This window comes from Balearica regulorum, chromosome 12 (assembly GCF_011004875.1).
Source record: "Balearica regulorum gibbericeps isolate bBalReg1 chromosome 12, bBalReg1.pri, whole genome shotgun sequence".
NCBI lineage: Eukaryota > Metazoa > Chordata > Aves > Gruiformes > Gruidae > Balearica > Balearica regulorum.
In genome coordinates, this window is record NC_046195.1 from 8,705,099 (window position 1) to 8,731,824 (window position 26,726).

Here is a 26,726-nt window from a genome sequence, read left to right on the forward strand (position 1 = left end):
GCTACTATTGCATAAATAAGTTTGAATGCTGCCTTCCACTTCATAGCTTTAAATATTACAACCTCTTCTTAATTTTAATGTTAAGGGAAATATTTTAGAAGCACAAATAGGAGACTTGCAGCAGAATCTTGCTCTCCTGAATCATCTCAAAGTTTTAGGTTTCTCTTTAGTAGAGCTATGATTTTCTCTCTGGGCTTTCAACTTTGCCAATAATCGAGTAGCTTTGTGCAGGTCAGTTTAATTTTCTTTATCTCAGTTGCCTCACGTGTAAAACGAAAGTAGACAATAAGCTCTGTTAAAGGGTTTCCAAGAGGAACTAAACTGTAAGATCTTCAAATTAAACACACAGTAAAAAAGCTTTTAAATAATTTAACATTTAAAACTAGAAAAGGGTAATATTCTGCATACCTATACAACTGTATTTTAATTTTGGATTATAGGATAGCTGTACATAGAAAAAAAACCCTTAGGTAATGTATATAATTTACCACTACAGATATACTACCTTCATTTAAAAAAGCTAATAATGTTCATCTAAAAAACATCATTATGGCTATTTCATACACAAAAATTTAAAGAGACATTGTCCTACAACTTATATTTAAATAGCTTTTCAAATTTTATGATAAATATATTCAAAAATTACTGCCTGGAGATGCACTACTAGAATGTATACATACGACTTGCATTTCCTAACAGCCGTACAACACCTAAAAACCATCTTAAGATTCTATTACCTGTGAAAACAAGGATTTTTTCTAAATAACTTTTTGTATGCAGAGACCATAAATTTAACTTTCTATGTAAAACTCCACTCGATTTCTCTGATCATGTTTTAAAATATGTATTAATTTCAATAGGAAACAGTTTCTATGGTTTGTACCTGATATTATTATTATTATTCTACACCTTCTACCTGATATTATAAAAACACTCTAAAATATACATAGCAACTCAGTATCAATACAGCCTTTAAACTCTCCTTAAATCAAATAATAAAAGAAGATTTACAACAATATCAGTTAAGTGACACCTGCTTGTTGGGGGGACATCTTGTTTGTTCGGTATTTTTGATTTTATGCTGCAGCTTGCATTTATGGTGGTAAAGCTGGAATGGTAAAATAGCATGAGAACGTGAATTATCCCATGATCTTGTGATCCCATGATTCTTCATATTCATGGGTTTAACAATTCTTTTAAACCCTCACACCAGCAGAGATTGTGCATGAAAAAGATAGAACTTTCTCACAGAGGACAGAATGATGATGCCTCTGACCTACAGTCAGCCTTTAGAAAGGTTAGTAATGAAATATCAGATAGTGTCTCAGATATAGGAAAAAAATCAAAACAATTTGTTTAGCGTGATATAAAGCCAAATTAAAACTAGGACAGAAAGCTTTTGGGGGGATAGACACATGGTAAATAAAAGTGGCTGCTGCCACTGTCACCCTGCAGGGCCTTACAAGATATCATAGAATGTGTCAATGTGATTTATTTTTACAAATTATTCCTATGGGCATTATGTATGTATTCTGTGAAGAATAAAACTAGTTGTTTCTTCAGCAATACTACATTAAGAATCACCATAATATTACAGTTTTATTTTATAAAATAAAAGGTCCCACTCACTGAAAATAAATCAGTATAATAGAATAAATATTGTATACAAATTCCATCACAGAACAATTCTGTGGCTGAATGCATTTTTAAAAGCCAATGAATTTAGAAATGAAAGAGATGAGGCAAAAATATTTTCCAATTCTGAAGCAATATACTCAGAGACGTATTTCCTGTATTGTAGGACTTAATTTTCTTAATTATATCTTTAGCCCTTCAAGAACTTACAAAGTGGTTCCCTCTGTTGCCCACTTTTTTTTAAAAGAGGTTACCAATCTGTCAATTGCCTGTAGAGCCACCAGTTTCAGAAGAATCTGTAATTTCAACTCACAATAAGCAAGACTAATTATCTCAAAAACATTATTTCTGGTGGGTTTTGGGTCTTTCTAATAATCCATACTGAAGGTCACACTACACTTGATACAGGATTACTAACTATATACATTTCTATAATAATTAATCACAATAGAATACTTTTCTGTGCAGTGCAGTACAGAACAGAAGCTTCAAGAAGTGCACAGCCTATTTGTTTCAGCATCAAAAGCATTCAGTGAATGGCCTCTAGAGCCTTCCCTGAGTACCTTCTTGGTTCTGATTCTAGTTACAAAGTTTCCACCAGCGTACATGTATTTCTAAGTGTTGCTGATTTTGATGTAGGCAGTACTCCCTATACTTGCAGCCACCGCCACGCGGGAAAAACCATTACTGTGTGCAGGAAGACTGCCAGAATTCTCTTTTGCTAAAGCCTTCTAGGACTAGCCATGGCTGTTGACTATGGCTGATAGCCACGCTGAAGGGCTTAACTCTGAACTGTGCTCACTTTGTCAGATACAACCTGAATGTTTTTAAAGCTTTAGGCAACACAGGAAGTTTCACTCCTGTGCATGAAAGGAGATGAAAATAATCCATTTCCACTTTATACATAAAGCAAATATCTATTTCTAAATAAGAAATACCTCATTATATTCATTTTGAAGATTATTAGTTCATTCAATTTTGTGTATATGTAGATAACTACTGTCATCTTTTCATACTTTTATATTCCCTTTTTTTTCCTTCCTGTCTCATAGTATGTTGGGATTAGGGTAAACTCTTAGTTTTTAGAATTGTTTTGTCTTCATCATTAAATGCAAATTGTTGTGGCAGACAACTTACACATGAAAGTGTAACTGCATTTGTGCATTAGTTACATACGCATATATCTACATACATATTCACACATATATATGTTAACTATAGCACAAGGTACTTGAAAAATCACATTATAAAATAATTGTTAAAACCAATGTTATTTATTAAATAAGCATTTGTTTTTAACACGTCCCAGGTACTTATTTCCATATAAAGTCTCTTTAATATAGATTTAGTCATAGTTAAATGAGCTTCCTGAAAACACCTATGGATACAAAAGCAAGAAAAATGAGGAAAATTGATTCTGTCACATTCTAGGGGTAGTTATAAGGCAATTCATCACTTCAAAAGGGACTTCAAAAAGCTCATGAGTATTCAAGGCACCATGTATCAGAAAGGAAGTCAAGTTCATAAATGACTCACCAAACATTACGGGAGAAGGAGAATGATCCTAGATATCTTAGAGAACAGTGATTTATGTCCAAAGGCTGTTCCAGAATAACACAGAATCTGAGGAATGAAAAGCATGCGTAAATTTTCTCTACATGTGTAGCCTCATTATGTTATTACTAGCAAAAAAACCCCACTAACACAAAAATCATATCACAAAATCAACTTGTTCTGTGCTAGGGCCCTGAGCGCAGTTATAAGCTCTCTCAGTAATTGCTCTGACCAGCCTCACCTGAGGTCTCTCCACATCTTTGACCAGTGACTCCATTTAAGCCCGGGCTGGGCCTTTTGCTTCTTTCTTGAGCTGTATCTGATGTGTGCCTGCTGCTGACCCTGTTCCTGAGATGCTGCAGTGCATACCTTGATGGACCTCGGACCCTGTCTTGCTTGATGATCATGGTACTACTGACAGGACCTGTTGCTGTTACCATCTTGTTCTGCTTGTTGTCTCCAGTGCTGTGGGACTGTATTGTGATGGTGAGGTCCTTGCCTAGTCTGCACTGTGGCCACCCCTTACTGCCAACTCAACTTCCCTTAGGGACCAACCTTGCTGTTCCCTGACATTGTGTTTAAACTGCATACCTAAGGAGAGACACTGTGAAAAGAATTCTTGTAATGTTAGAAATGTGGAAAGCTTGTAATTAAATAACTGAAGTCCTCATTCATGATGGAAGGGTAAGATGTAGCTAGACTGATGGGCCCCTTCTGGGCTTGTAGTTTGTTCTCAGTTCCTCAGGAACTCAGCTTTGGAGTCTGTACAGACTAATGCCAAAGTACACAGTATGTGATACCATCCAGGTAGCCATGTTTGTAATAAATAGTGAGATATGACTTTTATATGAGACAACTGCTACAATAAACACATATGTCTATTTTGTAATGTATTAGAATATAAGTAATGAGAGAATTACTGGAAAACAGTTACTGCAAGAAACGTTTCATGACTGAGGCACATCTTAGTCATTAACTAAGTCTTGACTGTTACATTCCCATTTTGTTGTGAGAGAATAGAACAAATGTAGTTTTTTATATAACACGAAGCTCTCAGTACTACCTTTCAGAGATTTTTAAGCAGAATGGCAGCTTGCCTTGTCCATCCATTGCTCAATTTCAACCTCTAAAACATGTTTTAAAGAGTTAAGTACTAATCAAATTTTTTGCATCCATACAAAATCAATCTTAGAGTCATTTATCTGTGAAGTGTTAGGAATGAGTCATAATTTTATGAGGTGCCATTTTTCTATAGTATATTAAATGCAAGAGCATGTCAAACATATTGCCACTAATGTTTATTGTTAAGTCTGCCAAAAGCATATTGTTCAAAACTGTTTGCTGTATTTCATATAGCTTGAAGCCTAAATTAAATGAGCTGCTTTGCTGCAGTCAACAGAAGAAAAGAATTCTTTCCCTACCTCAGCTCTTTGCAACATAGTTGGTCCTTCTCTAGTGGCCCCAATCTCAGTCTTTAATGTATATTAAAGCAACTGCATTCTTTTCTACAGGCTAAAAGGTTTAGGGTCTACCTGAATTTGTAGCCTATTCCAGGTACATATGCTTTGCATTAGGCAAGTGAGTGCTGTATCTTACATATGCATGGTTGTGTATAGAATTAGTCACTTACTGAAGTGTTACCGGGGGGAAAAAAAAAAATCACAGCAGCTAACGTGGACATGAAAATATGAGTAATCTGTGTTGCGTTTCAGCTACTTTTCGTCCAGAAGGCTCTGTGAGGCTGTGTATCATTAAGATCCTACTGTATAATTAGAACTCTTTCATCTAGAGAATAGCCTAAATAAGCAGTACAAGAACACAAGGAGCCTCTAATTTATAAAAGTGGTGATAATACTGTAAGGCATTCCTTTAGTTTTGACCTTCATGCTCTGAAGTACACAGGGTTTGTAAGTGGTGATACAACCATTACTTTTTCAGGGTTAATTTGAAATTACACACTACCCAGATCACGTTGAAAGATCACGAAAGTCTGTATGTGAATATCACTGACAATTGAAAACCAACTACAATCTTTTCATGCACCCTTTTGCAGCCCTCCCCAGTTGTGATTCATGAGAATGAATATATGTTGTGCTTTCTAAAAAAGAGGGCTTGATTCTGAATGTGATGTATATTTGTCTAAGCCACAAAAATACTATGGAAGGAGAGGCCCAGGGCTAAAATAGCAGCTGTTTTTCAAGCTAGGATTGAAATCAATTGGCAGCACTGCACGGGGGAAGCTTGCACAGGACCTTCTTGAACTCTGATTTAAGCAAGTGTTGGCTATCCTTATTTTCATGAAGTTAAGATTATCTTTTTTTCAATAAATTGTAAAGAAAATATCGCTTCTAATCAGGCCTTTTCACTTAAAAAAAAAAAAATCCTTGGGCTTCCTGACAGTTAGAAAAATCTGGTAATTTCTTGGATACAAGCAAGAGTTAATAGAAAATTGCAGCACTTTTCTAAGTGTTTTGAGAAGTGGCCTTATGATTGCAAAGCCTGTCAGGGTTTTTAATGGTTCACATTTCAGTATCAAAACTATGGGTGGCATTGGGTGTTGAAGTTTTGCACCATTTAAATCTGGCAGCTGTTTAATTTACCTTTACATAATAAAACCTTCTTGGAATAAAAAGGGAAATTTTCAATAAGACTAGTCAGCACAAGATCGCTAGATGCCACTTTAGCTGTATTGCATAGTTCTTTATAGTGTCTCACTGAGTATAGGTAACGATTTCAAAGGGATGGATTCTCTAGGTTTCTGAATTCCTTGTGCTCCAGGACAGGGCTGACAGGAAGTACAGAATGAATGAAATTGGATGCAACAGCTTACCACCTATAACTGGCAATCTTAATGGGGGAAGTGACTACAGCACCCTAGGGTAGGGTGGTGAGGGTGACCCTAGTCCTCTGGGTCACTGCTAAGTAGGAAGGATTAGAGCATTCCCCAGGTTGCTGACATCTGTTATAGCCATAGCATAACTACAAGCACAGATAATTTGTAGTACTCTTCCAATGCCTCTTGACTCTCTACCTGGCAGAAATTTGCTACTGCAAAGAATAATGTACCCATTTGAACAAGATTTCTTGTACTTCTTGCACGAAGGAGTGCCTTTGTCCTGGACACGAGGAAGGTTACTGTCCAGGCTGATCGCTGTCTTTCATGCCGTTCATCAGTTGTTTTACTATAGGCACTGCTAAGCAGTGCTCAGGATGGTCAGCATGAAGATTCTTCCTGTAATCATGACTGTAGGTTTATCCCACCATTTCTTACCCATGTTTATGTCATTTTGAAGGTAGATTTTATTTCCAGGTGCTACTAAACAATTACATTTAAAAAAGATCAGGAATCTTATCTTTCCTTTTTTTAAGCAGAGTATGGCCAGAGTCTTCTCAGTGGTGCTCAGTGACAGGACAACAGGCAATGGGCACAAACTGAAACACATTGAATTCCATCTAAACATAAGAAAACAGCTTACTGTGAGAGTGACTGAATGCTGGAATAGGTTGTTGAGAGTGATTGTGGAGTTTCCATTCTTGGAGACATGGCCCTGGGCAACTCACTCGAGCTGACCCTGCCTGAGCAGGGGTGTTAGACTCCATACAATTCAGGTGTCTTCCAACCTCAAATATCCTGTGATTAGACCACCTTCTTTAATGCAGCCATCAATGAGTTATGCCTTTTACTTCGAGATTGAATAACTGTAACTGATTCAATAGGGTGAGGCCTCATGACCACTAAGTATGAAGCTGTTAGAGATTCACAGTCTAATGGTGCAAATGAGATACCTATAAACAAATCACATTAGTGTTTCATGTCTATCCTGACTTGGGTGTGTTTGAGGAGGAATCTAAGAGAGTTGGGCTGACTACACATTACTATCCTGGAATTGTCCTAAATGAGACCACATCTCTCCCTCTCTGTTCTGCACAGTAAGCAGCAGAGGTGACTGAGCTAGCTGCCTTGCCGCTGACAAAACTGGCTGCCAGCATCTCTCCCCATTGGCACATCTTCCCCTCTGGTCTTGAATAGGCAAGTGTTGTTAAGCTAGTCTATAAAGCTGCAGGAGTTCCACAGGGGAGAGGTGTTGCTGAGAAGATTCTCTTTGGAATTAGCAGGGAGTTCTTACTCTTTCAAATGTTCTGAGGACAAGCACTATCTGCTGCTTGCTGCACAGGGTCTGAAGGCATTACTGCTTTACCAAAGGGTAATTTTCAAGAATGAGAAAGAATCATTTCAACCACAATAGTTCTGAACTACAATTCTATGTCTCTGTACATTTCAAATAACCAGTTTAAAATTCAGCTTCCTTAGTTTTCTCCCCCTAAATGTTACAGATTGTGTCATTCAGATGTGTTGGAGCATTTACCTCCTTTTCAAAAACTACCCATACAGAAATATTTGGCTTTCCTTCAAATCAAACAGCATAAAAAGAAGAAAGAATTGCTGAGCATGCAGGTTAGCAACAGTTGCACTTTAAAATGATTGATACTTTAAAATGACTACAGGACTGAATTTATACTTGTGAAAATGGAACAACAGGTATAGCAGAGAGGCCATGAAAATCAGGTTTATGCTATGACTGGTTGGACCCATGATATTTGATTAGATTACTAGCAATAAAACTTGCACAGATCATGGAGTTAAACATGTTTGTACAGTGAGGCCCCAGCTGTACTGGCTTGGAGAAGTGCATTTGTTTAACAAAGAATCTGCAAACAAAATAGCTCACTTTAAAAAGTGGATGCAGAAAACTCGGGTATTTTGATGTTATGCTTCCAAATATGAGCAGAATGTGATTTTTTTTAACTTTTAAATATGCTTTTCAAATTCCTTTCAGTGGATAGCAGTTCCAAAAAAAAAAAAAACCACCACCCTCAACCATTCCAAAAGATTTTAAGCAAACAACTGATCAGTAATTTTAATGTTATTCCTATGACATGGGAACTAATTGTATGTATTACCTATTTCAAATGTTAGAGCCTTAATAAAAACTGAGTATATATTTAGCCAGGCCTATCAATCAGTATAAAGTTACATGAGGCATTAATACCAAGACCCCCTTCCCTATACCACCAGAAAAATGATCCTCTTTCTTACCTTTTCAGTGTGGCAAGCTCTTTTATCCATTTCTTTTACAAGCTGCTGTTGCCACTATTCCCCTTCACGAGCCTTCACAGCTCACTCAAGTTGATGGCCACACTTCCACTGACTGCTGTAGAGTAACTGCCAAACCTGTTTCATACTGTAAGACTGGTGCTATCTGTAACTCCTCATTTCTGAATTTGCTCATATGTATGTCATTTCATTATATATATGTTATTGTGGAAATGATACATATTTAAAGTATGGAAAGAAAAAAAGCGCTTTGTTTTCTTTTTTGTTTTGCTGAAAGTCAAATCTTTAGGAGTTAAGGCACAGCATGGCTAAAACAGGTGAAAAGGACTATATTTTAAAAGTAAACTTTTCTACTACAAAAAGGAGGAAAATGACTTGAGGATGCTAATCAAACAGTAGAAGTAGTCCTTAAGGAAGTATGTTGGTGTTGACTGTGTGATACAGGCCAGTTTCTGACTGAGGAAAGAATGGTTGTGTTAAAACACACAAGGTATGGGCCCAGAAGCAGAGATTATTGGCAATAGTTATTGTGTTTTGCAGACAATAGGAAGCAGGGTTTTGACTGGCCATCTGGTCTGCACTCTATAGCTACAGCTGTGTTAGCTAGCTTAGAGGAGGAGCTGCAGCTGTGTAATGAATACATACAGCGTAGGAGGGTGTGATATTTATGGCAAAGATAAGAATTGATGAAAAAGTAGGACTGGACACGCTTTAGGTTTAAGATGTCATTTCAAATCCTGTTGTCTATGATTCAATGCCGGACATTTCCTTAAAATATATTCAGACACCTGAAATAAGGGATTTGATTCATAACTTTGCTGTAGTGTGCATAAATACAAATGGTAGGAATTAGTATACAGTTGCCCAGGTCCAATTGTTCTAAACACAGTTATACAAGCACAGAATTTTTCTGCCAAGCAGAACGATCAGATGTCTTTGGTTTGACAGCTTAGTATCTAAGAATTTTGAATGTCTTTTAGATAGCTCAGAACTGTAAACACCTTGAGCACAATTCATTTTATATTATTCATGGCAATGAATCAGACTCAGAATTAGAGATGGTCTGGGTGTCTGGGTAGAAGAACAAATTGTCATCACAAGACATCTTCACTGGTGTAACTTGGTATTTATACTTTGGTGAAAAAAAATACAGTTTTTTAATAGGACTTCTTTATATTTACATAAATATATACAGCAGATGTCAAACACATTCTACCTATGGTCCCTTCTACAAAGGTGGTGAATAAATAATTTGAATATAACTGTCTAAAGATATACCTTTCCCTAGAGAACATTATTTACCTGCCACACATAAAGCTATTTGTGATGGTTCATGTACTGGTAGAGAAGTATTAACCTACCCACCAGTTACCAGCAGACAGGAGCTAACATGCAGTTGCCACAGCACACAGTACCAACCAAAAGTTAGCCTGTAACTGGGTGGAAAAAGAATTGCCAGGAAGATTTCCTTATTTTTGCCTTGTGAAAGAAATGTACATTGGATGGTAGGTACTGCCTTGGAAAAAGTATTCAGCTAGAAGCCCTTGAATAGGGAATTAGTCACATTCCTGGTTGCTTTTCCTGTGCCCAGGAGAATTTGTGACAAACACAGACAAGTGTGAAAAGCTTTGATAATCCAGAGATAACATTCATCTGAAGAGTTGGTGTCCCTGGAGCACGGAGGGAAAGTGTTATTCTCTAGTATTCCTTACAACACTCAAAGCAAATGGGTGTTATTCTGCCTGTGAAGACATTCTCAGAAATCTAGTTCTATTAAGTGCTATTGCCTTAAGAAGTACTGTAAGAATGCCCTATGTCTTCAAGAAACATTTGTTCTCAGTGAAAAAAAAAAAAAAAAAGGGCCACAGCAAATCCTTAAATATAAGGGTGGACGAAACTAGCTGGCATTTGTTTCTAATTTGCATTTATCTTATTTCATTGCAAATTTTAATTCATCACTTCCAAATGAATATGGAACATTTAATTTGCTGATCTTTTGCATTAATGCGGTCAATATAATTGGATCTGAAGTGAGCTGTTTGCCAGACTTTCTAACTGCTGCCAAGAAAAACTTGGGTGTCATTTTAGAAAAATCCATGGGTGGAGGAGGAGGAGATCATGACCATCTGTCTATGCATCAAAGGCTAAATCATTACAGGGGAAAAAGAACTTCTCTGTTGTGTTTGCCAGCCATGTTCCCCTCTAAAGTAAGTTCAGTTAGTAACTTTTGAAGATAAACATTTTCAAAATTATCCTGTGGGCTCAAACATTTCTTGGAAGGAAGTTGGGGAAACTGCACAATTTTGAAGTGAATGATATAGCAGGAGGGTAACATTGGAGGAAAAGTATACAGTCTCCTTGGAAAATTCCTAAATGCTTTCTGTTGCATCCCTCTCAGTTCCAGGATCTAACAAGTATATAGAAAAGGAAGCACATAGTCTCTTACTTGTTCTGCAGACAAATTACACATATTCCACGCCCCATAGCATTTACAGACTTTTTGACTTAACATTTAACAAAGGAACAATAGACTAACAGCATTTGAGATGTGACAGTAAATACACACCTGGACCCATTTGAGCCTTAGAACTTTAGCTGTCAGAATAATAATCTGTAAAGTAAACATTCTGCAAAAAAATTGCAGAGAGAAGAGGGGCATTATCTGTAGTATAGCTAATACTTTGCTCTTTTTATTTAGTTGTTGTTTAATGCACTGCAAAATTAAAATCTTGGCATCATGCTGAAATCCATCATAAGGAGCTAAACTATGAATGTCTCTGAAAAGCCATCAGTCCTTCAAACCAGGAGTCACTATTGGAGAAGTGCTGTGGGCTCCTTTAATCAGTAGTCACTGTGACATAAAAGTGTCTACGATGAGAGTGAAATGACAACAAATTGAAAATGCCAGTAACGATGGGAGTTCTGTTTAGACTGCCACTTCCACCATTGCTACTGCTCTAGTTGAGTCTGCTATAGTAACCGTCTTAGTTCCCAGAAGTTCCACCTTCTAGCACACTTTCCCATCAAAATATTTGCATTTTGTAGGGTATGACACCTAAGTCCAGACACTGTTACTTAAAAATATTGCTCTGGCTTCTCTGAGCAGGAATTCTTCGTAGTGTCAGTCTTCAAAGGAAAGATTTACAGTTCTTATCAGGAGTATGGGGGTTTTCTTTGTACTAAGATTCTAAATTCTCTCCTTCTTTGAAGATAAGAAACCCCTGCTATCACAGACTTTATCTGAATACGAATGGGCCCCTGGATTTGATAAACTGTTCAGGACTACTAGGATCACATCCTAAATATGTGCACATTGAGAGTTCAAAAGGTGATTTAATTTTACCTTTGTATGCTTGCTATTCTTGATTCCTATCTTTTCTGATAATAAGCAGTAAAATTTAAATCGTAATTTTAAAAAAACGGCTTCTTGGAGTTATACTTCATGTTCTGCTCCAACATTTTAAAATAAAAAAATATTTTATAGGCAGATCGGGATGTGACTTTTGGAAAAAATCTATTGCTCATTTTTAATAAATGCAAAACCAAGCACAAGTGAATTTTTTATATACAAACATCAATAGCATGTTCCACATACTTGAAATGGAACAAACACAATTTTAATTTGCAGTACATTCTGAACAGAGAGCCACAGCATTCCACCACATCTGGAATCTCTGAAGATATATATATATTACAAGCTTCTTTCTAACAATAACTGCAAAGTATTAAATCAGCCTCAGGTAATAAAATGCTAGCATGAAAATAAATGTAAAAATATAATTGCCTAACTAGGATTTTTAAGAGGTACTGACAACTCAGATTATCCTTTTACATTATCGAAATTGAATTATATCTTGAAAAAGAACTTAAAATCTGCAAGTTCTCTATAAAATCAAAATTAGCTCACTGCAATGGTATGGCTGAGTTTGCTGAATTGTTTGTTTGCATCAGGCTTCTCGCTTGAATTGTATATTAATCATCTTTTTTTAAGCCTTTAGTCTTTAAGTTAACAGTGCGACAGGATTTGTGTATTTAAAAAAATAAAATCAAAGGTTAAAAGAGTAAAATCTAGTAATTATGCACTCCTGTTACACTTGCAGAAATCTGGTGGTAAAGAATGAATTTGTTTCATTATAATGAAAAGTATATATAACATATGTATACTGTTTCAGAACATTCCCCTAAGTTTAAAAAAAACAAACTACAAACAAGAGTAGATACTTTTCTGCCCTGTTACTGTGTTACAGTCCACATGGTCAACAAATAGTTGAATAGTAAAATCTACTGTCTGAGCTGAATAATAGGATATCCTGTAAAGCAGGAGCATTAGAAATCCGTATAGAGGATTGAATTGGAAAATTGCCAGAAGTTCAAGGGCCACATCTATTTTGCATAAAATGGAGCAGATGGTAGCTGACTTCATCTTTGATACCATGGTACGGTCCACAGAGATTATAAATCCTAGCATGAAATATTCCATTTCTTTCTTGCATTGAGCAGGTGATAAAGGAAAATACAACATATCTTGCAGATACTTTTAAACACCTACTTTGAAAATGCTGCGTTATTGTTTCTAACCTATGTTTTTCTAGCAATAGTTCTGGTTTTAGCACCTACAACTAATAGCACACTGTTGATTAGTAACTAATTGGCAGTTTCTTGGCCATATTGTTGGAGCTTTGCCTATGCTGGCCCAGAGATTTACCCTGTTTCTTAGGAAGTCTTTTTGCTGTGTTACACAATCATTTATAAATCTTTCATCATTATATTTGATCTATCTGATGCCACTCACAGGCATAACCAGATCAACCAATAGATCAAATGCTGAGAGTCAGTATCTGAAATTCTTACACTACTCAAAAAGCTTGTGGGACATTAACATATTGCTAAGGAGAGGATGTCTTAGATTGTCCCTGATGACAATCATCTAATAGCTATTTAACATGCCATGAGTGTGTACAACTATCAGGTTTTTGGTTGAAAGTGTAAGAGATTTACAGCCTAATTCAGCAAATCTTAAATTTAAAAATAGTTTCTCTCATATTAAGTAGAGCAAGTAAACACGTAAAAAAATACTTTAAATAGAAATCTTAACGTGTACATCAAAATTCCAGGAAGCCCACATCATCTGTATATGCAGACTAAGGAAGTAAATGACAGAAAAATGTGTTATGGATGGTACTGAATCAGTCACTACTTGTAGACATCTCTGTGCTGCACCATATCAAATTAACACTGGGTATGATTTGTGATTTAATATAAAGGATCTTAACTGGGTTTAGTTCTATTGCTAAAGTTCATAAAGAAAATACTAATCTGAAAATACTATTATTACAGATTGAAGAAGGCTAAAGTCTGAAGTCAAAAGAAGTATAGAATAATTTTGTCCGCTGTCCACAACTTGTTCATACAGTGTAAAATACATTGGATATCTGATAATTAAAATTGTGTTCTTTTGTCTTTTGGAAATACTTATGCATTTTCTGTGATAAGATTTAAAATATAGGTGCAAGCTTATTACTGAACTTCTGGTATATCCAACTACTGTACTATAATGGGGAATATTTTACTTTCATCTACTTTGTAGATCCCTACAAAGGCATCTATGGGTTAGATTTTTGGTGCAACTACTTTGTAAGAAAATAGTTCAAATTTGATTATTCATAACTGATCTGTTAGTAGAAAGATTGCCTAGAAAGTATTTATAACATGTAATTGATAGTGCTTCTATATCTATTTCCTTCAAAAAAGGAAAATGGACAATGTTTTGTCATCCCAAGTTATAACCAGTATTATCCATCACTTGTGAAGCCCAGCCTTAGCATGTCTGCTTTGCTCTGATCTGACTGCAGAGAGCAAACCGCAATCTAGGTGGCTTAAATAATGGAGACCTCACTGGTACTCCCACATGTCTTTCAGATCCTGCTCCCCTTCTCCCACGTAGGTGTTGCTGAACAGTGGGCATAGCTTTGTAGCTCAGTATTGCTTGTCAGGATCTCTGGCCAAACCTTTAAAAACTGTTTGAGAGCTGAGGGAAGCTCAAATACATTCTTTGTTGGAGCCTGCTGGGGCTGTAGTACTGTTAGTACTACCCAATTTGTGATGAATAGATCCAGTCTCCTGATGTGGTAACAGCCACAGAACCAAAGAATTGTACCCATCAACTGCAATAGCATTAGAGCTGCTGCTACTTGTTTCAGGGTCTGACTCGGTGCAAAACCTAAGGGGCATCACTGCAAACTAAAGGGTAGTACTAAGGTTTACCACTTCTGATGAGAGCTGTCCTGAGCCTATATAAACAGTAATATTTCCATTTTATAGATGGGAGAACATGAGAGAGATCAAATTATTTCTTGCAATATTACAGACAGTTTAGCATTCAGGAATTTCTGCTCTTGTCCTAGTACTGAAATAGGAAAACAAAAAAATCAAGGAGGAAAAAACATTTAGAAATTATTGTAACTGCATCTTTTCTCTTCCTTTGAGGATTTTGTTTTCAAGCAATGGCTTCCTCTCACAGCTTTTCATACTTAATTAGTCATTTTCATCAGCATGGAGTTGTTGTAATTTGTTACTTCTACGTCCTGATTATGAACTATGACAGAATTCTAAATATTTAATGGGAATGGGATTATTAGCAATGTGCCCTTGTTGCATCCTGCATTGTTACCCTCTTTAGTACCATAAAATATATAATGTACCTATAGCAAAGAGACCTTAGTAGAGCATACAGATGGAACTGAATTCCTAAAGCACTCATAGGTCTGCAAGTGTTATTCTCAAGATCTCAGTACAGTCTTTTTAGATTATTATACAGGAACAGCAGTGAAAAAAAAAATCTTTCTCCATCTTTTTTAATACTATTCAAATATACACTGGTACAAAATGATCAGTTTGATTACACCCTAAAATTGAAAAGACCGTTTAGGTTTTGGTTGGTGTTAATCAACAGAAAGTAAGTTTATGATTTAATATTTTACCATATGGGATATTTTTCCTGCAGGTTATAATGCCCCTCAGAGTATTCTCGGTTCTTTGCTCACCATTTTTAAACAAATTTTTCTAATGTTCTTAGAGAAAGCCCAGACTCTGTGGAAGGTATATAGAAAAATATTCTAATTTGAAATAGAATAGTACAAAACATTATGGTTTAAGACTCTGAGAATCATGTAGTGACATCTTTTTTTGTTCATGTGTTAAGCCACTGAAGGAAGATTATTATAATATCTGGTAGTCAGTGCAAGAACAGAGGCGAAAAGCCTCCTAGATTATTCACTTGGCATTGGTCATTTTGAAAAGATAAATCCATGGTGTAAGCAAAACATAGATTTTTGTTTACAAGGTGATGGAAGGAAAAAGGACAAGTACTTTATGGCTCCTAAGGTAAGCTTTTCCCACTGAAAGGCCTACCTCTAGGTTGGCAGTATATTTGCAACAGCTGAAATGAAAATTTTATTGGCCACTTCAAAAATGTGTCAAATCAGTGTGGGATTTTGATATAAGACATAAAAATAGAACAGCAGCCCCAGACATTCACTGCTCATAGGCAGATATGCAGAGAAAAGCCTGTAATGTACTTAGGGCTGTGTGATCAAGTTCTACCAATATTAAACGAGCTATGGGAAGGGGAAGATCATGACAAAGTCAGATTTTCTTTATAGACCAGCTGGTGAGACCAACAAAACTACTAATATGACAGAGAAATAAATTAGCAGCAACCGTGGAGGTAGACTGCATTAAGAATAAGTAAAATTTATTATACAGTAGTCAAAAAGAACATGAAATTAAGTTGTTTGTGAGTTGCTGGAGCAAAGTGAAACACATGGTTCATCTTGTGTAGTAAAAGCAAAAGCACTGCCTAACCAATAATAAACTACCCACCTTCTTTTCTGCTGCCAGTTGTTCTCAGCTCCACCAGAGACAAAGATCAGGTCAGTGGCAGGGTGTCAGTCGCTGGTTCCTACAGTCTTGATTGCTCTGTAAATCACAACAGTCCATCTGGAACAGCTGCTGCAGAAGCTGATTTTCATCTCACACATATCTTCTCTCACCTCTGTTAGGCTCTGTTACACACCAGCTATCTCTAGCTTCCATTCTGCCATCTCTTATTCTTCTGTATCTTGACCACTGCAGATGTAAAAGCACATCAAGGGCATTTTTATAGCTTTTTTTTCCTCATTAACTGAGGCCTTTCTTCGTTATTGTATTCTTCAGCCTCATTTTGAGGTGGTGTCTAGCCAACAGCTATACACCCAGGATAGCACCTAAGCCTCCCAATAGTCAAAAAGAAAACCTATTTCAAAGAGCATTCCTTAAAATTCCCATAATGCACACTTTCTCAATAAACCTTATAAAAAAGTCCAACAAGAATAATCAGAATATGCTCCATATGGATGATTAACTTCTTCAGAACTGATAAAAAGAAAAAAGTAGTTAGGCAGAAAGAGTACTAAAATTGTTTTTTCACTATGAAAAAATTCTGAAGATGCTTTGTCCTACATCTATAAGGAAGAGTTCATAAAAGGAAAGTGTAACTCAAGACTGATGTCATCAGAACTATCGCTATTCTGAATCTGCCTTAATGTCTAGTTGCTTAATTTAGTTGCTTCACTCACTTCTCTTCAAACAGGATTTTAATTTTTTAATTTTAATTTTTTATTTAATTTTTTTGGTATCCTCTAAAATTCAAGTTTGGAGGAAAAATGAGGTTGCTGATTTGGAAAACAAAGATTTCTACAATAAATCTCCTCAAACAGATTTTATGTTATCATGTGGCTCTTAAATTTGCAGGCACTAGGAATATAAATTTCAATCTGTGAATAAGTAGGACTGTAATTTTTTTAACTCGGTAGTAGGAAATGAGATATAGGCAAACAGTCTGTCCCTCCGCCTGGAAAGCTTTCCAGTCAGAAGCTCTATGGTAAGGAGATGCCTAACGACAGAGGGTTAGGCTTAGAACAGTTTTCAATCAGATCAAGATCTGAGGTTTTTTTCAAAAACATTCATATTCTCTTTTATTGTCAAGTGTACATTTCTATTAATACTATACGATCATTCAGTTTAGATTTTTTAATCGCAGAGACAGAAGCTATTCAAATAGAAATTACTATCAATCTCAATACTTTTCTTTCAACCTATGTTTTTTTCAGGCTTGAATACTCCCTGAAACTATATAACTGGAACAGAACTGCTCTACTCTTGGGCAAACACCCAGATTCTTACTTTCTCAGAAATAAATATTACTCTTCACATTCGCCTCCCATTCTAGCTCCCAGTTTTCCCACAAAAAGAACCAGGCCCACATTCTAGCAAACTAGGATTTCTATATTTTTAAATAGCTAACTTAAAAATAATTTAATCCTAATCTATCCTATTTTATTCTGCTCTGTGGGCTGTGTTCAGTCAATCAGAGCCTTATCAACCTATCCAGTAAAAAAAAACAAAACAAAAAACCCACAACTGAAAAAGTAAAAGAATGCAAATGTTTCCCTTGTACTTCTATATTATCTTTGATTTTATTTTTTTCCCTAGGTCTGGACACACATGCATTGCACTTTCATAGCTGTAGTCTATTTAATGTCCACAACATTTTCTACTCCTCCTGAAAACTACAAAATTATGAAGATCCTGATTAGTGCCACAAATAGCAATGATTACTGACACTATTACTGTTTCTGTAAATATTGTGTATTCTATTAATATTCAGCTTTATACCCAGAGATAACTGATAAGTGCAAAAGGGCACCGATAGCTGATCAGTTCACCATAATGGCTTTCAACATACCATTCTGGAAACTGTAAAAATGCCCAAGAGAATTGATCCTGCCCCAAGAAGCTGGCAAAGGTCCCAATTCTGGCAGCGGATCCACATGGAAGCAATTCTTGTCCAATACACATCCTTTTGTGTAATTCAATTTATTAATAGAAAATACATTTCTGACATCTAAGGCATCAAGTTTCTGCTTTTTCTTTAATATTGTTCAGTAAGTTTAGCTGTCTTATGGTTTACAATGCTATTAAGGTTTTACAATAATGTTAACCTTTACATTCAGTGCTAACACTTTTAAAGTACAATTCTTGAGTAAGAATGCAACCAAAACAGTAAATATCTGAGAAAAGACACTGCAGAAACCTTTCTAACTTAAATACATTTTATTTTAACATGCTACAGTAGAAATTAGTAAAATTAAATATTTTCTTAATCCAATTAGCACAATATTGGATTATATATGGTGCGGAAGCTATGTTCTGTTAATGCATACAATAATATCTGGTTTGGACTCTGGAAGTATATTGCTTTCAATATTTCTGATGTTTAAAAGGGTAAATTTATCAGGTGGATACATTCTATTCCTCCTCTCCAAAATAATACCAAATTGAAAATACTCTAAATGAATTACATGACTATATGATTCCATGGGAGCAGGATCTCTTCCCCTATTATAGATCATTAAGTGGTTAACAATGTGAACGAACATGGCTGCTTCTGCAAATTGTTTTCAATTAGCTGTTGAAATAGAAAACTCATCTGAGAAACTGCTCTGAAATTACATCGCAAGTTTCCCAAGTGAGTACTTTGCTAGTGAACTAAAAGAGGAGCCCTGTAGCTTAAGCCACTAGAGACTGTTTATAATTAATGCCTATTTTTTCACAGGTGCTTTTTTAATATATTTTGTCAGGGTATTGGCATTTTATAGCTAACTCAGATTTTTGTCAAACTGAAAGTTGCTGGTTTAGTCCATACATTATATATTGATAGAAGCAAGGTGTGTTGATGTATTTCTAAGTCAATTCCACTTGGTTAACTTCCAGAAGATTATTTTATTTAAAAAATAACTTTTTGACAATGCCAGTAACCTAAGTTGAATCACTATGAGAAAGTCTTCTCTAGAATAATAATTTTGAACAGAAGGCTGCCCTTAAGTATCACTGTTCCATATATACAACTGCTTCCTGATGCTTCATCCTTATCTTTCCTGAAAAGTAAAATACTAGCCTGTCTCAAACCTTCAAAGGAATAAGCTGGTTTTTTACTGACTTGTACATGGCCTTTTAAAAAACTAATTTTGAGGACTGGCAGATCTGGTGAGGAATCCCAGCTTGTAGTAAAGGATACGCAGTGTTCACATTAGCTTAGAAAAACATGAAAAAACATAATTTTTAAAAATTCTGTCAAATTCAGATAGGCATCTGTTTATTGTAGAAGCTTAATATCTGTACTCCACCTGTCTAAATAAAAGCAGAGCAGTTGACTGATTCATTGTTAATGCCTCCCGGTGAAACCATATGCTAGAAGGGTGACACCAGAGAAAACTAGGAGTCTGACATCTTTTGTTTGTCACAATGAAATTAACTACAAACCACAAATTGTTTAGGGTTTCAGTGTTTTGCTAGATGTTTAAGGTCTAGAAAAATTATTTTTTACTGCACATAGATTTGTATTAATATATTAGCACAATTAGGGAAATCACCCTGCAAATGTCTGCTGCAGGCACATAAAAAAAACTTGTTAAAGAAATCTGTGGGCTGCAGAATGTTATGAGAGATCCCTTAAAGAATTCTGTGCAGCCTCTGTTTATCTGTATTGTTTGTTAGGATGGATTTTATTGCCATAGCATTGTTATTTGTGATTTAATACAGCTTGTTCATAGAATTAAAAGTTATTTTTTCGCTTTTGTGACATCAGAATGGCATTTCTGTTGTCCTAGGCCACAAGAACTTTCAGCTGGTACCAATGAAATACTATTAATTGCAATGTCATAAGAAAATTCCCATTTTTCTCTGTAAATCATCACTTAAAGATCAAAAAAGCATCTGTCAAACTTCACTCTCCTATAACTCTCTCTACAATCTTTCATTGCTACAGGGTCTAATGCTACATTGGTCTCCATTGCTACCAGCCCATTATGTGGGTCTACATCACAGAAACATCATCTTTACTGTAGCTGGCATGAAAAGTGACATTGGCCTGACACAGAATTTGAAGAGAGAAATTAAAGGATACTTTCACTAGTTTTATCCACTAATGCAACACTGGAAGCTGGGATAATAATAGGGCATATTGAGAGGAAATGGAGCACTATGGGGTGTTGAGAAAAAGGAAGAACAAAGATAATCAACTTGAAGTGAGGTTAGCACAGAAATGGTGTCTTTCCTCCTTCTTCTATATGCTGTATAATGCAAAAAAAAGCTTTAAGTTCTAGTTTGAGACTTAAGTAAGACTGTCATTATTTAAGGATACTTGTAGGATGCAGCAAAGTAACACACAAGTCAGCAGAATAATTCTGTTCATGATAAACAGCTAATAAATGTTAAAGAGGTGATTGACACAGACTGTCACTTGGACTCTAGCTGTGCTTTGGGAGCCAACTCAGACTCCAATTGCTCATGTGCCATCCTTGCCCTCAGAATTCAGGAGGTGTTGGGATAATAATGGTGCTTTCCCTTTGTTAACTCAGCTCTGTGAGAACCACAACAAATGAAACCTGGCTCTTGCTTGCAAACTGATGGAAGCTACAGTTGTGGCATTTCTCAGATCTCTCTCCTGGATAGAATGAGTGTCTCTTCATTCTAACTCTCCTGTATGGGTACTCTCTACCCAGCAGTTATTTAAAAAAAAAAAAAAAAGCTCTTAATTACTTTAAAGGTGTATCTACCCTTTTATCAAATTTGTCTCAAATCAGCCTATGTGCTGACAACCTATTAATGGGGCACATATGGGCTATGATTGCACAAATCTCCTTTCCATAGTAAACTAGGCTAAATACCTGTAAGAAGCCAAATGAAAGTTTAATTTTTAAGAAATGTCATTTTTAAAATAATCCATTTCTTTTAGATGTTCCTACTAAATTTATGTCATGTTAATATTACTATTCAAATGTACGGGAATAAATAAGAAATTGTATTCTTTATATGAATTTTTGATCTCTCCTCCACATTTCCATATCAAAAATACGATTTTTTCAGTCAAGCTGTTTAGAACACCCAAGATGTTGCACAGCAAATGATTGTCTTGTCTGCTTCAGAGCCAAGTCAATATTAACACCGATGAAGCACGCATCACCATGGTTTTCAGATGGACTTTGCATTTTGATTGAAGTACAAATATATCCAAGCTGCAAAACACATGCAGTCCAGGTAAGAAGCATGCATTCTGTTTTGTAATTTGGCAAGGGAACTACAAACTGGCTAAATTTTAGTCAAGGACCAAATATTCAAGAATCTGGAGATGGAGAGTCTTGACAATATCAATTCTGTTTTAGAGTTGCTGCTCGCAACTTTAAGTTCTCTTCCAGCAGTACATTAATTCCTGTTAAGAACACTATATGCCCAACATGAGGGAGCCTGAAGGAAAGATAACAAGTCAACTCTGAATATTGAGGCAAAAAGGAAATAGCTGTGTAGATATGAGGGCTGTTGGACAGTTTCAGACTTTAGAAATAGCGGTCAGTGGATCAGAAAACTTATGGAAAAAAAACCCACAGTACAATATTTTTTTTAAACAAAGTTTTTAAAATACATAATTCTACTATTTTAAAGTTGTCATCCATATGTTGCAGAGGGACTTTCTAAAACTGAAGAGAAAAATCTTAATCTTCTAGAGACTGCACTCATCAGAACCTGGCAAAAATACAGTTTAAGGGAAGACATGAAATAAGTAGAATGTTTTAGAGGCCAACACTTTTTTTTTGATGGTTCCCAAACTTCATAAAGCAGTGTTAATGCAAAACACTAGGACATGACTGGCTAGATTCATAAGCAAGAAAAGGAAGTTGGAAGTGATGCTGCCTTTCATCCAAAAGCCCAGACACTAGTGCATTCATCTGGAAGAACACACTAAGCAGAAAAGACCTCTGCCTAGTTCCCTCTCCTGTTTGAGATCTGCTCACGCAGGCTAGTAGGTATTTTGGAATAAACCTCCTTGTTTTGTTTCATGTAAGTGTTCACTAAGTCAGAATGATTCAAGCCTGATGTGTAAACCAGGAACTGGGGAGGCATGGCACCCTTGGCTTTTAATCTCTGTTGACACAGACATTTAACATTCTTAAAGTGGAACAGCCAAATCAGAGAAGAGCAGCCAAAATGCCCTGCAAAACTCTGATTAGATCAGACCCATGGGAAGTGTTGATTCTAGGACTAATAAGGGGTCTCCCCTTACAGACTGTAAACTAATTGGCTAGTGGATACGACAGCAATCTCCACTGGTTTATATTTTGTTATCCTAATAGTTTCTTTCTTTTCACTTTGGCAGCCAATCTGATAAAAATCAGTTATTGGCACAGACTCTCTCGGGATTCATGGACGCATTTTACAGATGTGATGATAATGCCACGACATCAGTTTCAGTTCTAGTTTTATGAACAGAAACTGCTAGGCAAATACATGATTACTTGTAAAAGATATAAAGAATTCTAACAACCTAAATGTGTGTCACTTTCTCCTTACTGTGATTTGCCCAGAGTTGCTGATACCTCAGCAGAAATTCTGAATAATATTCTACTAAAGGAATATTACATTTAACAGATTTTCTTTCATTATTTCTGTATTACTAGTTCCTTTCCTTTGGATGATGAGAAAATACTTATTGTTTAGGAGCTGATATATTTCTGTTTATTCTTCAGGTATTTTTAAAATCTTCCTAATAACTCATTACAACACACCATAAGTGATTTTATGATTTCAAAGCAGATGCATCACTCATCATTTTCAGTACTATGTGCAATAGTTTAAAAGTCGCATTGGAGCATTGCACTTCTACAAGTTTTAACTCACTTTTTTGGTCTCCATTTTTTTGGAAGGAATTATCCTCTTTTTGTCTGCCCAACACAATGTGGTTTGCTTGTGGGATCCTATATGAAGAATGGCTAATATTTTGTATGAATTCATTTTTACAAATCGCAACAAAAGGAAGCATCATAGGAGAAATTTTCACTTCCTGTTAACAAGTGCGCATGCTGCTGAATATCTGTTCACAATATTCTTATGAACTAGAGTATCCTGGCAAAGTGATGTACAACACCCTTTCCTTCTCTGACAAGGACTGTGAGAGAGAGAAACCAATCTAGCAGTACGATCCTTGCAGTATAGCAGTTGTCATCAGTATGACCTGGCAATTGCTGCCCGTAAGACAACTTCACCAATAAATATACATTACGTTTGGGTTTTTTTAAAGCAGAAAATATGACTGTAAACTTTACCCAGTAGTGTAATTTTTCAACAGGAGTCTCTGGGGCCTATGTTGAGTTGGTATTACATCACTTTTCATGCTATTTAAGACTTCTGCCAAGTATTACAACAACGTCTGGCATTAACTCAGTGGAACAATGTTCTTTACTACTGAATTACTTAATTGAGTAGAAATGGATGCAAAGGCTAAACTGAGCAGTTATTTGCTTGGATTTTCTTTACTATGTGGAGCACAAAGTAGTGCACATCTAGGATTGGATTTGTTGGATTTGTTCTAATGTGAATCATAAAAATGAATCCAGTAGACAAGGTGTATGCTCAGTGTCTCTAATCTGAGAACTGGACGAGCAGTTGCAATAGATAAATGCATGTACATAGCATCATTTTTCTAAAATAAATTGCTTCAATGAAAACTAAATTATTTCAAGGCTTATTTCTTAATGTTAATCTACTAACTTTATTTTAACCTAAAGTCACCATGAAAAGCTTCTAGAAACAAAATTTTAAGACATATTTTTCTTTTGCATCCAAATAAACAAACTGGATTTGTAATAGCAACGGCTCTGTTTGTAGCCATTTTCACTCTGACAGAGTTCATCCAATTCTAACATTTCTTGTAACTTCAAGGAGTTTAGAATGTGTTCTCACCTGATGAGTTTGAGTAATGTTGACAGAAGAAATACATGCACACTGAAAAGACACTGACTCTCCTAGATGCTAATTTTTTATTATTGTGCATGACAGTATGTTGGAAGTGTTTAAAAAGACAATTTATGGTTTGGATTGGGTTTCTTCCTTAATTTACAGAAGCATAAAGTTCAAAAGACTTGAAGCTTATGTTTTTCTTCAGGGTTACATGTTAGACTTTTCACATCATCTCAAAAGGGAAAGAATAAACATGTTGCATATGCCTAACAAACATTATCAAATAATGTTATAAACAGATTAGATCACCCCTTAGTGTTTATACTTGTGCCAAATTCCTGAAGGTATGATACTGTAACAACAAACCACAGCAGACTAAATACAATCAATTTTACAAGCATACCTTATGGAATGCTTGAATATTTGAGTAAACCATACATGTGTTGAATAGTGTTTGTTTTGCAAATGTTCATTTAGTATCTGCTTGTGCATTCATAGTTACAGGCTTCCCATCTGAACATATCCATTCTAATAAAATTTTGGCAGCAGCTCTAATTGCAGTGTCATGCGGGTTTGTACTTGTTGTGTGTGTGTAGTGCCTCTAAGAATAACATAATATTAAACAAACCCCTAACTTTAATGCTAATGAGCAAGACTTCCTCACTCTGCTGTAGGTTTTTACTGACATACAAAATCAGAACTAGACAATTGCACTCTAATTCCCAGACAACATTGGAATAGTGACCAGAGACAACACAGACTCCTCATTCAGTAGGGTTTTTTAAAAAAATCTTCATTAGATATATTTGTCACAGCACTAAATGTACCAAGGCTGCTTCTGACATGCTTTAACTTTAGAAATCTTCAGTGATGGGGACTTCAGAGTCTCTCTAGGTCATTCTGATGAAGTAAACTTTGATGTTAATAATAAGGCAGCATTATGTTAAACTGAAGTCACATATAAAATTTGTTTTTCAGGATTCTGGTCAAGACTTTTCAGAACATACTGTAAGCTTATTTATTCTTCAACCGCTCCCACCAAATACTGTTTACTAAATCAACAGTGAAGAAAACATTCCAAGTTCATTTTTAAATATCAACCTGAAAATTACGTAAGAGATATTTTAGTATCAGCAGAGCAGAAGGAGATGTCTGATGAAACGTACTGTAAAGTTTTAATCTGTAAAGTTCTGTTTTCCTAAAAAGTCTGATAACTTTGTTCTACTAGTACTCGTATTTCAGTGTAGGTAAATTCATGATACCTATTTCAATTCCCTGTCACCGCCTTTGTATATGGCACTTTCCTTCAATTGGAACGCTGCTGGCACTGTTACATTGACCTCCAAGTTCTCTGACAGAGGTATCTGCATGCTGGTGGTAGCTTAATTGATCCCAAAGTTTATGTAACCTATAAACTCGTAAGAGGCTTGTGCAAATAGTTTATGGTGACATCTGTCACTGCGTCAGTTAAGAAATATGAATTCCCTTTTATTGGCTACTATCTCCTGTTCACCTCTGTTGTTTGTGGAGAGAGTTGGGGAAGTGAAGACTCAGTCTAGCGAAATTGGTTAGGTCATCTTAGTAACAAAAAGGATTTCCTAAGATGAATGTCAATAGCAATAGTTCTAAGAATTTCTTTATATATTCTTAATCCAAAGATAATGTAATTTGTATTTCTGATTTTGTGAATCTTCAATGGCATGGTTAAAGGTTTTCTGAATCAGCCTGTAACTACAGATGAGTAAAACACTAGCTTGTCTTATGATTCCATGGTAAGAGAAGGTGGTTTATATGCTTTAAGCACACATTTTGCTGTTCTTGCATAACAAGGTTTCTAAGTATCATCAACTACATTTCCTGGTTTCCCACTATCCAGTTCTTCGATCTTGATCTGGAAATATAAAGCAGTTCAACCAAACTATTTGTGTTGCTAAAAACCTTGATGGAATGTTTGCCTTACAGCTACATATGGATGGGATGGCTGTGGTTAAACATCAAAAGGATCAACAAGATAAAAAATATGGTGCTAGGGTGAAAAGTAATCATCCAGCTTTTGCAGACATGGATGCATTGTTTAAAGACCTGCTAATTGATATAAAGAGTATGAGGATTTTTTTTTCCCAACACCAAGCTTTTTTTCCATAAGAAAAAAATGGATGACCATCTTGAGAATTACTATACAGGGCCTTTTGGTTACAGAAATCAATGACAGATAGACATTTGCTTGCCTAATTCTTTTCTAGTCTCTATGAACCAATATGAGGATTTTTTTTTTTTTGTTAACATTTGAGCTGATACAAGAGCAACTGCTGACTTGCAACTTACTTGTCTCTAGTTATTAATTACTACTTGAAAGGACATGCTTTGATTTCCAGTTTGCTCCCCATTTGCCTACCTCAACTCCAAAATCCTTCTGCTTAGCTGACTTACACTTGTGTCTCAAAATACCTAAATGTGATAAGCAAAATAAGAACAATATGAGCAACCACTGATTGATATGCAGAATACAGTTGATAGTTGTATTCGTAATTTCGCACTTATTTCAGTCATCCCTCTGCCAGCATAAAGTCAGAGGAGTCAAGACAGGAAA

General features: G+C 35.8%; 1 long non-coding RNA gene across 1 annotated transcript in view; it reads right to left on the reverse strand.

Moving 5' to 3' along the window:
* Positions 1-26,726, reverse strand: part of LOC142603566 (uncharacterized) — a 37,632-nt gene that overhangs the window by 8,699 nt on the left and 2,207 nt on the right. Inside the window, exons 2-3 of the long non-coding RNA XR_012837509.1 lie at positions 16,187-16,432; positions 3,172-3,258 (exon numbers count right to left, since the gene is read on the reverse strand). This is a non-coding gene — a long non-coding RNA (uncharacterized LOC142603566). The remainder of the gene's footprint in view (positions 1-3,171; positions 3,259-16,186; positions 16,433-26,726) is intronic.